The sequence below is a fragment of the Phyllostomus discolor genome, chromosome 8 (genome assembly GCF_004126475.2).
Source record: "Phyllostomus discolor isolate MPI-MPIP mPhyDis1 chromosome 8, mPhyDis1.pri.v3, whole genome shotgun sequence".
Lineage (NCBI taxonomy): Eukaryota > Metazoa > Chordata > Mammalia > Chiroptera > Phyllostomidae > Phyllostomus > Phyllostomus discolor.
The window spans coordinates 92,068,448-92,080,447 of record NC_040910.2 but is presented as its reverse complement, the minus strand read 5'-3'; the positions used below and the strand labels follow the sequence as shown (position 1 = coordinate 92,080,447).

At 52.4% G+C, this 12,000-nt stretch overlaps 1 protein-coding gene across 1 annotated transcript in view; it reads right to left on the bottom strand.

The window, feature by feature from the left end:
* Positions 1-11,437, bottom strand: part of YPEL2 (yippee like 2) — a 58,208-nt gene extending 46,771 nt beyond the window's left edge. The window contains exon 1 of the mRNA XM_028519986.2: positions 11,259-11,437. The gene's annotated coding sequence lies outside the window, so the exon portion shown is untranslated. The remainder of the gene's footprint in view (positions 1-11,258) is intronic.
* Positions 11,438-12,000: the final 563 nt, after the last annotated feature.

Genomic DNA, 12,000 nt, shown 5'->3' with positions numbered 1-12,000 from the left:
CAGAACACAGCCCTCTGATGATCTGGCTGGGTCCAGTGATGCAAACTCTCTGGAGGGATGGAAGAGCTACAGAGCCTTCTGGCGACGCTCCATGAACATAATTTATCATAACCAGGCTTTTGAGTAACGAAAATATGGGCAGCCTGCAACCTGCCCCATCAGAACATGAATTGATACGGTCGAATGCTAACACGGTTTGGCCCTGGCGCTGCACTCAGCTCTCTCATGGGCTGCTCTTCCCTGAAACTCTCCCTTCCCCACTTCTCCCATCTCCCTGCCTGAGCCGCGGTCTCCCTGGCTGCTCTTCTCCCACCTCCTCCCCCTCCTTGGGGGCGCTCCCTCTGTGTGCCTCACCCTCCAGTCTTCAAACCTCTGCCTCCCGCTCCTGAAACCTGGGCCCCTTCTGAAAGGATGCCCCTATCTGGCTCCCAGGGTGGCACTTCAATGAAACTCACCCAAAGCTAAAACCATCTTTCTCCTCCCCAGGCCCCCATCACTTTCATCCCAATTCTATTCCTTCCTCCTGCAGGCCCAGTTGCCCAAGCAGAAAACACCCCATATTGTCTCTTCCTTCTTTGTCACACTTCACCCGTCCCCGAGGCGGTGAGTCCTGCCTCTGAAACGCACCCTCCCGCCACCACCCTCATGGTCACAGCCAGCAGCACTGTGCCAGCCCTGCCCTCTCCCATCCTCAACTACTGCGACTGCTTCCGGACTGGACTCCCTGACTCAGCGTGTGCCTCTCCAGCCCATTCTAGAATTCTATTTATACAACGCAATCTGATCACATCTCTCTCAAGTTTCAAAACCTCCACAGTGGTTTCCTAGCAGCCTACAGGACAAAGCCCAACACCTCAGGTGGCACCGAGGACCTGGTGGCTTATCTTCTCATCACCTTCCCACCTCACTCCAAACCTGTTTCCCAGCAGGCCAAGCTCGCTCCCTGCCTCTTCTCGGTGGTTGCAGCCTTTCTGCAACGCCTTAACCAATCTTCCCTGATGGCAAATGCCTGCTCATCCCTCACCCCAGCTCCGCCGAGACCCCAAGCAGAGTTGGTGGCCTTCTTTCTCCAGCATCCAAAAAGGGAATGGCCTTCATCACACTGTTCATGTGTCTGTCTCCCCACCAGACAGGGAACTTACTGAAGTCACAAGTGTAGTCTTTATCACCCTTCCACAGTTTCCCCAGGGCTCCTGGCGTTCAGAACACTGGAGAGTCTTGGTAAGTGTTAACTGAGTGAAATGAATGAATGTCATGAAGCTATGTGGCCCTATCGTGCTGATATATTTTTCATTGACTGATTGGAGAGAGAGAAACACTGATGTATAGTTCCATTTACTGATGCATTCATCGGTGGAGTCCTGCATGTGCCCTGACCGGAGATCGAACCCACAACCTTGGCACATCAGGACAACATTCTCACCAACTGAGCTACCTGGACAGGGTTAGGGCTGACAGTTTTAAAATCTCCTTACTTACTTTGCCACTATCCGGGACATTTAAAATACCAAATTCTGGACATGACATGGGATTCACATACGTTTATGCTCCACGAAGTTAAAAAGGCAGCAAACTCTGTGACATCCGCTCACTCAGACTGGCAGGAGGTGTCTAAACCTCAGGGCTGTGGAGCCGCACCTCCAAAAAGCCACACACAGGAACCTCCGACGGCTTGACCTGGCTGTCGTGTGACAGCAGGAACTCTCCCCATTCAGCCTCTCCAGGCCCTTCATGGCGTCTCCCCAGGCTGGCACTGACTTCCGGGCCCTCAGGGAAACCCTCAGGCTGCCAACCCAGGAACGTCAGACCTCCCGGGTGGTCCCCACAAACCCCCTCGGCAGGCCGAGCTGCTGTGCTCAACAACCGAGTCACAGAAGGAGGAAGTGCCAGGCTTGGTTCGGGCCAAGAAGCAAAGGGACCCCTGAGTCTGCCTCTACCCCACCTGCGGGAGAGACCAGATGGGCCCTCTTCTTCCAGCACTTTCGGCCTTGGTCCTGGGTTCTGTACCTGCCGTGCTCAGGGATGACCATCCGGCCGAAACAATGGGAATGCCTTTTCCTGTGATCTGGGGACCCAGACAGGGGTCAGATCCATTCCTCTGACCCCAGACACAGCTATCGTTAAACCATAAGGTAAACAGCCCTTTAGAAGACCTGCCGAGAAAACAAGATCTTGGAAAACAAGGTAAGAGATGTGGCCAATCTTGAGAAGTTACTTCCGCAGGGACCCTCTCCCCGCTTGGCCTCCTCCACCCGCACTGGGCAGGCTCCCCATCCACCGGCCTGTGCACTTCTCACAGCGGTAGCTTTATTTTTACTGAGGCAATTATTTGATTGTCATCTGTGTCTCACACAGTCACATATTATTTACTAAATAAATGAACGTCCTTTGGACTCTGGGCACTGTGTGACCTTGATTCCTGTCTAACTGCTGCTCCCCCAGGGCACAGCTGGGGCCCCAATTAGCTACAAACCATGCATCCCAAATCTGCCAATACAAGGTCATTGTTCAGCTGTCAGCATGCCTCTGGCTTTCAAATAAATCCAAAACCCTAGACTCTGTGGCTGGGCTCCCTGCCTTTCCACAACTGGAATTTGGAAATTAAACTCAAAACTCAAGAGAAAGAAGGGCAGGGGCCCTTTCCCAAAAGAACACTGGTATGCCTGAAGCCCCAGCCTTTGCCAGGACAAGGAGGGAGGTATTTCGTCCTAAGAATTGCTAAAGTGTCATCTAGTGTTGCCATTTCTTGAAGGAGAGGAAACCCAGGAGGGTCGAAGAGGGAGACACATCTAGAGCAAATTTCTGGGTTTCTTCTGTTCTGGGAATAGCAGACAGATTTTAATAAGAATTACAGCCCCCTTTCCCTTCCAGCCTGGCACACCCAGCGGAGCCACGCACGACTGCCAGAGCGGCTTTTTCATATAGTTTGAGAAACCGCCACAAAGCCGGTTCTTCTTTATGGGTCAGTCTTCCCACTAGACTGAGCCAGGCCTGGCCAGAGACCAGCACTGGTTAATCATCGCCCAGGCCTAGCCCAGAGTCTGGCCGGCAGGAAGAGCTCAAAAAAGCCTTCGTCAAGAGGCTGGGAAATGAGGGGAGGAGGCAGGCAGGAGTCACCTGAGGCCTTGCAGCAACAGTCAGTAAGCCTCCAGGACTCCACAATTCACTTTTCTACTGTGGGCCCAGGAGGGGCAGGTACTTGATATGCATCACCTCGGTTAATCCTTACCACCCCCCAGGGAGGCAGGCACTATTGTGATGACCTGTTTCAGAATCAACATTTGAATCCTGGGACCCCATCTTCCAAACACCCAGGATCCTTCACCTGAGACAAGCCAGAGGCAGGTCCTTGAACCCTCTAGAGCAATAAGCAAAACGTCTCCCAGAAGAAGAGTCCAAGTCAGATCAAAGGCATTAAGTTCTCTTAAAACATCTGCTCTGCCTGGTGTGGCTCAGTGGACTGAGCACCAGCCTGTGAACCGAAGGTCCTTGGGTCCATTTCCCGTCAGAGCACATGCAGGCCGGGCTCCTGGCTGGGGGCGTGTGAGAGGCAACCAGCCCACTGATATTTCTCTACCACTTTCTCCCTCCCCCTCTCTCTGAAAATAAATAAAATCTTTTAAACAACAACAACGACAAAGTCTTCAGACTCTCAGGACTGGCTCGATGCTATGACATTTCACTGCAGAAACCTGAGAAAACAAGCGAGGAGAGGGGACCCCTAGACAAGGCATGGGGACAAGCTGGTGGTTGGTGTCCCCCTGCCAAGGGGGTCTTCGGCTGGAAGGCCGCAGTCCTGTGTGGGGATACTGTTTTCCCTCAGATCCGAAAGGAAACAAATTAAGAATCACGTAAGCTAAACTAACCAAACCCCCTATTTGTGTTTACAGATTACGTCTTTACACCATTACTATGATGGCAACTGAAACAGAGTCCACCTCCACCTTACGGTCCATCTGGCAGTAGGTCAATTTAGGGAGGCATCCCCAGGAGACAGGGGCCAGAAGAGAGGTGAAGCTAAAGGGGTGACACACGCAGGAGTCACACAAACAGAAGAAAAGGAAATGGGTCGAGAGTGAGGGAAAGGGGGCCCAAGGTCAAGGATACGAGGTGGCTGGTTTCTGCCAGGGAGGCCAACCACCGTACCTCAGTGATCTCCAGACCCCAGACACGTGTGGGATGGGCTGCACTAGAAGAAAACCTGGGAAATACTCCTTTTGATTATTAAGTGCCTGCGTTGGTCAGAGACTGCCCATCCTGAACTCTGACCTCGTGCACCTTGGGTTGGCCTAGGAGTTCTGCACAACACCCCAGTATTCTCTTCCCGCCGCTCACGTGCCCCCCGGACATTCCTGACACACTGCCTCTTACGTTCACACCTCTGCTGGCTTTGCACACCCTGCTCCCCTGGAGAGCGGCTATGTGTTCAAGTCCTCTTCCTTCTCCATGGCCCCATCTTTGACACGCCTGCCCTTCCTGCTGAAGCTCTGGGATGACGTTCAACTCTGCCCTGCATTCTGGGCATTAACAAATACACGGGCCTTAACTGCTCTTAGGGACAGGGGCCATGCCTTATCTCCCAAAGGTCTTACTATCCGCTGAATAATTATCACCCAGAAAAATAAAACAATCTCCAAAGCTGAGTGTCAGCCCCAGGCCAGAGGTTCCTCTTCTCACTCGAAATAGAAATCAAAATTCTCCTGACTCAGGCAGGATGTGTTCCAAGCCTGTGCTCTCTTGCCCCAGGTGCTCCCGCCAGAGCTCCATGGGAAAACAAAACAAAATCATTATTTCCTATAAATAAAGTTCACATCAGATAAACTACAGCCTCTTTCTTAAGGCCAACCGAACTCGGCCACTGTTCACACCCAGAGGACCTTGTCGGAGCCTCAGTGGCACCCATCTGCCCTCTGAGTGTCAAGCCTTCCTTCCTTTCTAGACAGTAGGACTCTAGATACCAGAGAGTGAGTATTCTTGCTCTGAGCTGGCAATCTAGTTTCACATCAAAGCCGCAAAGTCTGGACACACCGCATTCTCCAGCCCACAGGGAGGGCTGGCGGTCCTGCAGCTCAGGAGACAGGAGAGCACAGCATTGCTGACTCAACCAGGAAACAGGAATGGGGGTGGCAAGGAGCACCTCACTAGCAGAATGCTCCTCTGGCCCATCACAGAGAAGGGGTAGGCTCTGCCTAGGACTGAGACATTGTGGATTACTTAGGGTTTTGGTCAGGAGTTGGTATTATTCCAGAATGCACAGGAGTGGAAACAGCCCTGGGCCTAAGGAACAAAAGGTATGGATTATAGTCTGTGCTTTGCCCTAATTAGGTCTATCTTGAGTTAAGTCCTTTTTTTTTTTTTTTTAAGCTTTGCCTGTTTGGGCCTCAATGTGTGTATCTCTAAAATGTAACACTTAAAATAGATTTTTAATACCCAACCCAGCATGTATTTAATTAAGATAAAGTTTTAAATCACTAACTTGAAATTAAGAGAAAATAAAAATTACAAGGATAACATCAGAAAAAGTTAGGATGCAGGGCCCCACAGTGACTGCATTCAAGCCACAAATTTGGCTTTGTGCTTCCTGGCAGCCAAAGCAAAAAGAGAAACATGATCAGTTACAAATTTCCAATTGTCCAGTTCCTCTGAAGAGGCAAAGCTTTTCCTGGAACTTGATTCTGAAAGAAATTTCTCCAATTAACTTTTTAAAGGGGATATTAAGTTGCAGCTTAAGTTTTCAACAGAGAAATGCAGTATCAAGTTACATACAGCTGAAGACAAAAGGCAGGACTCAACAGCACAGTGAGACAGTTCTGCGGGGCTGAGAGAGGAGCCCTGAGTAGCAGCTTTCAGGTGCCCCACCTTAAGCCAAGGACCAAACTAAGCATGGCCAGAGGAACAAGTGGACAACATTTCCTTTCAAAAATTTCTGTAAATATTACTTCTCCCATATGGGTATTTATTTAGAGTTGTGCATTTTTAAACTCCATTCCAGTTCTGATAGATTCTAAGTGACATTTTTAGTCTTCACTTACTTATGCTAATCTGAGATTTTGTGGATGAAAAAGGTTCTCCAGAAAGTAACCTCACAGGGTGATCTCATCATAAATTCCTGACAGGTCATGGAGGGTAGTCACATTCCAGACATAAAACTTTTTTAGTAAAAGGTCTGGCTTTGCCTGAGGCAAGCCCTGACCACTGCTCTCAAGCATCTGAGTAACATACCTTAGAAATGACCACCCTCCGGAGGGCACACAATCTTGTTCACTGCCCTGTAATCCAATCCCCGCGCTGCTTCCTCCCACCTTCACATAATCTTCCTTACACTGGCTCAAATCAACTCCCGTAAAAGTTTTCCACAGGTTTGCACATTCTTACATGGAAGGTTTGGTAGTCTTCCCCTCTTCCTGGCCATTCCCAAATCAATGGGCTGGGAATTCCTGCCGGCCGTGGAGAGGGAGACTCCAACCGTGCACATCAGTGTTGAAACGAGCAGCCCATACCGAGCACGCGTGTGCCAGGCTCCGCGCCTGGTTTCCATGCATCTCTCATCTAATCCTCCATCAACCCTGTGTGATAGGTAACTATTACCACTTCCCTTTTACAAATAAGGAACAGAGATTTAGAGAATTTTAGCAAATCACTCAAGATCACAGAGCTAATTATCCAGACCTTCCTGGTTCCAAATCCCAGGCTCTTAATCCTACTTACAGCGCCTCCCAACATTAACGACCGACCGGTGATTACTGGGAGAAATGCTGTGTCTGTCAGCAGAGCGAGGCCCACGATCAGGCTACGGGAGGAGGAAAGAGGCATTCATGAACAACAAAACAACAATGGAGTTTTTAGAGACTCTGGTGACCTATAAAAAGAATAAAGGGATAAAAAACATTGTGAAAAGCAGAAATCCCAAAAGAAAGTGATTCCAAGGGAACCCTACCCCACCCCAGGAGAAGGGAGGAAAAAATGTGTTTGCTCTTCTTCTCTCAAAAATAAAGCATTATTTTGTACTCTTACAGACCCAACCTTGGCTCCTAAGTCCTTCATTCACTGACTCTGACAACAGATACTTTACCCAGCGCTGCTCCACGCCAGGCCAGTCGGCAGTGAGCGAGAGAGAGAGGAGCTCTCTAGCTTCCAATCCAGCCACCAAATAGACAATGTATTTCCAGACGGTGTTAAAGTTCTTTGAAAAAAATAAAGTTAAGGGGATTAAGAGACGCTAAAGGGCAGGGAAGGGAGGGGCTGTTCTAGGTAGCTGGTCAGGGAGGGGCTCTCTGAGACCCGAGTGAGAGAAGCCAATTGTGCAAAACTCTGGATAAAAGGCACACTGGGAAGAGGAACTACCCCAGTAGCAAAGGCCCAAAGATGAAAACAAACCTTGCCTGCGTTAGAGACCTTAGGAGGACGGGTGTGTAGGGGGGTCAGACGGAGGCAGAGCAGACCAGGTGAGGACAGTGGGAGGTCAGGCATGGAAAGTGGGGCGGGGGGGGGGGGGGGGGGGGGGGGGGGGCTTGCGGGGAAGGAGCTGGGTTGGGACTGTAAGGGGAAGGATCAGATTTATTTTCAGAGCCCCCAGGGCTACATCTACAGCTCCCAGGGAAGTTCGGGCAGGTGTGGTCTTTAGGATGAAAGCAGAGTGCCTGCTGGGGAGAGGGGGCCTATAAGGGAACCAAAGGGTAATGTAAAAAAACAAAACTACAATAAAAAATAAATTTTAAAAGAGGAAGGAAAGTGAAGTACCATCACTTTTTATTTGATTAAGGATAACATCACTGAAAACTATCAACTCTAACGAAACACCTTCAGCCTGCAGGCCCTGGCTTTCCATCACTGAAGGCCAAAGTTCAAAAAGATGCTTCTTTCTCCAGATCTTACTACCCTTTCCTGCTAAGGAAATGCAACTGTCAGAGCACCCAGGGCTCTGGTCCACAGACCCTAGGGAAATGCCAAGGTCACACACAAGGAAACTGATCCTCATCCTCTCTCTGAATCTGCTCCTGAACACCCTTCCCTCTGCTTTCCCTCTCCTAGCACATCTATCCCACCAGTTGCCATCCTTCTGTTGCTTTCTTTTTTCCATAGGCTCAACACGAAAAATTCTAAATGTGAGCTGCTTGACCAAAACTGAGCATTATTAAAGTTAATTTCAACAGTCCTACAGTTAGGAATCCCATATAAGGCATACCTTTGGCAGAAAGGAGCATAGTTGAATTTGAACTTGGATAATTTAGAGTTTGTTCTGAAGCTAAATTGCAGCTTTGATTCGAGGAAATTTCTTTTAGCCACATGTTTGGACACAGTAACTAAGAGGGAAACACCCAACATGTGAACGCATCGGATGTGGGTGTGTCTGTGCTCGAAGGTAGACAGAAGTGAGGGCTTCAGACCCTGGGTGACTGACAAGACCCAGGCGCAGACAGGAGACGAGCAGTCACCACGGGAGAAAGAGCCAGGGCTGAGGAGGGCAAGGAGGTAGGGAACTTGTGCCTCTTATTAACAACTGCTGACAGACAAGCCTTTGACAGCCCCCGCCCCCACCTCCAAACAAGTAAAATCAGCCTACCCTTCCCTCAGACTTTACAGCCTGGAATACCCAGATATGAAACAAAGTCAACCTCTTTGTCAATATCCCAGGCACAATGACTGTGTTACTAACTTAAAATCATTAAGACAATGAAATCTCATAATCTGTGACCGCAAACCCACACATCTAAAAATGTCCAGTTGCACAAACAGTGAACAGCACCCCTTGAATGGGGTGTTAGGAGGGTAGGGGCTTCTACCTCCTACAGCCGAGTTTCATGACAACTGAAAGCAAACACTATATACCCTCAGAGTTGTCAAAGCCTAGGCTACTGTGACTGGCAGATGAGCGATTCTGGGTGTGCACAGTGTGGGGCACATACCTGAGTAAGGCTGTGCACACTTTGTATCCAAATTAATGCCTTTCATTGTTCTCTGCCCACAATTCCACTAGGTCAGGGCTTCTTATCACCTACCTGCACCACAGTCTCATGGCCCACTTATTAAAAATGTGCCCCACTGAGAACAAACATCTCCAGAGTGGATTAACAAACTGCATTTTCAAATACTCCCAAGGTCATCTTTATGCATATTAAGTTCAAGGACCTCTGCCCTAGAGCAGAGAACTGTTTCTTAAACTGTTGGCCGTGAGCCAGGGGTCAAGAAATTAATGGGTCATGACCAGCCCTTGTTTGTTTGTTTGTTTGTTTTTTAACTAAGTAGACAAGAACTGTAAATAGAGCACGCACGCTGCAGGTAGCTTGGGCAATTGAAGCGACTGCAGCTGTGAACTTCTGTGCGGTGATGTAAAATGTATTCCTCACTGCGGATCCCACTCAAAGCTTGAAAACCACTCTCCTAGAGGGAAGAAGGAAAACAGTATTTCTTGTGCATGGTGTTTATTTTCCCATTTTCCACCATTAACCTGAAGCTTCTGGATTTTAGTTCAAGCACAAGATATCAAGACAATCTCAGAAATGCTGTTATTGAATCCTAAACCAGTAAGGCAAAACCAAACTGAGGACGGGGGTGAGCCCAAGGTCCCCCACTCTACTCCATCCTGACACGGTGTATCATGGAGCTGAGGACAAGGGAAGATGTCAAAGGGATGTTTGCGACCCTCTTCAGGCTGGACCTGTCCCTCGATTTATAAAAAACAAACTTGTAGACACTTACATTAGTTCAGAAGAATTAAAATATTCCTCCTCACCAGGGCAAGACTCACCTCAGTGTTACTGGTAAGTGTGAAAGCAATGAGGGAAGGAAGGACAGAACTCACAGTCCACGTGTGCAGTCCTGTGGCAGTGAAAGCCAGGAGGGGCTGAATCCAATCCCACTGATCACAAAGCCAAGTTCTCAGAACCAAGAGCACTGCAGAGCATCAAGCGTGTGAGGTCAAGTCCCGCCCCAAGCTAGTGACATGTTTACCACAGGCAAGTCGCTTAACTTCTCAACCCTCCTAGTTCCTTTGTGCCACTAATGTTCTGTGAACAAATGAGGTCCAGGGTAGCAGTTCCTCTTCTTGTCCAGTGCTCTAGGACAGGAAGCCCTGTCTTGTACATCTTGCTGGACCAGAAGAGAGGGAAAAGGGAGAAAAGGCAGGGAAAAAAGGATGAGTAGCTAGCTGTGCTGTTAGCCTTTAGACTCACAAGGAGCAGCAGCCACTGAAAACTGCCTCGAGACTCCAGGACAGCAAATCAACCACGAGGCCAGAGAGCAAAAACCTCAGCAAAGCCCAGAAGCAGTTTCCTGTGCCACTCACAGTAGGGACACTGTGGGAGGGTCAGCTACATGCAGAACTGAAAAACACGGGGACGCTCACTCGCTTGGCTTTTTAAGCAACTGTAAACTGAGAGCGAAGTTGGAGGCAGCAGTCTCCTGGGGTGGGTCCAAAAGAACAGGTGGGTGCCCCCAGCCCCCAACGGGAGAAAAGCCACCGCTTGGGCAGATACCCAGAAGAGGTCAGCAGCCACGGAGGGTGAACTTGCAGCAGGCAGAGGCCGGGGCTGGCCCTAGGTGCCGGTTCCTGAGAAGTGGTCGCCGCGGAGGACCCTACATTCCGCTGGGCAGCAGCGCACTGGCGCCCACCCCCTTGGCAAGGACACAGGGGAGGCGCCGGGAAGCGCCAGGCAGGAACTCGGCTGCGGCCGGCCGAGCGCTCCCGGGAGCTCCGAGCGTGGCCAGTGCCCCGTAGGCCCGGGGGGGGGGGGGGGGGCGGGGGCAAGGCCGAGCTCCAGGACCGACCCGACGTCTCCCGCAAACAGCCCGCGTCACCGGAGACAGAAAACGTCCGAAGCCCCCGCCCGGGCCCCCACGGAGTCCGAACCCACGGAACTACACGAAGGAAGAAGCGGCGACCGGGTCTCCAGGTCCCCTTCACCGAGCCGCGCACCCCGGACTCGCCCGTCTCCTCCCGCGGGTCCCGGCCCGGACTGAGGACCCCGCGCGCCCCGGTTCCCGGCGCCGCCGCCGTGGCCGCCGTGGCGGGGCCGCGAGTGTTTGTAAACAAACCGGTCACGTGGCCCCGGTGGCCAGCTCCCCGCCTCCTGGCCCCGTGGCCCCACGGAGACCCCACGCCGGACCCCGCCTCGGGGGTGCTGGGCAGAGGCGCCGCGCTCCGCGGGGGCGGCCCGGAGAGGCCGCAGGACGGGTGCCGGGTGCTGGGTGCCCGGCGCTCGGCTGACAGCGCTCCCGGTGCCCCGCGCACCTGGCCGTGCAGCGCTCGGTTTTCTTACCCGGCTGCAGGCTGCCCCGTCTGGCCAGCGCCGGGCTCGGCTCCGCGGGGATGCGCCGCAGCGAAGGACCGCCCGGCCGGATCCCGGGCGCTGGGAGCGCTCTTAAAGCCACAGCCTCCGCCACGGCCGCCGCCGCCGCCACTCCGCATCCCTCCGGGTCGGGCCGGGGGCTGCCCTGTGACGGACGCGCCGGCGCGCCTATCCCCTGCGCTGGGCACATAGCAACACGCCGCGGGTTGGCTCCGCGCGGCGGCAGCCATCCCCCCCAGCCAATCAGCGAAGGACGGAACTCCGCCCCCCGCTTCCCCCACCCCACCCCCACCCCCTGTCCTGGCGGGGCTTGGGTGCGGGGAGGGCGCGGACCGCGGGTCCGGCCCCTCGGGGTTAGCCCGCGGAGCCCGGTGAACGAGCCTACCGGCCGGAGGAGTAGGGAGAAAGGGTGAAGAGGCTGGGAGGCCCTCCGTGCACGAGAGGGGACCGTTTATTCGGGTTGGGGGTTCGTCCCCAGGTCCAGGCTGGGGTTCCTGGGACCTGGGGGAGGCGGGAGGGGGTGCTACAGCGCTGCTGCTTAGGGCTCGAGACAGTACCTCTCCCCTGCACCTTAGCCGCTCGGACCCGGAGCCTGAGTTACCTGAGGAGGTCCCCAGTTCCCGGGCAGGGCAGTGCATCTAATAAGATCGTGCCGGCCCAACCAGGCCCTGCTCGGAATCGAGGCATTTTCCCTCTTGTCTCTTTGCGAGTA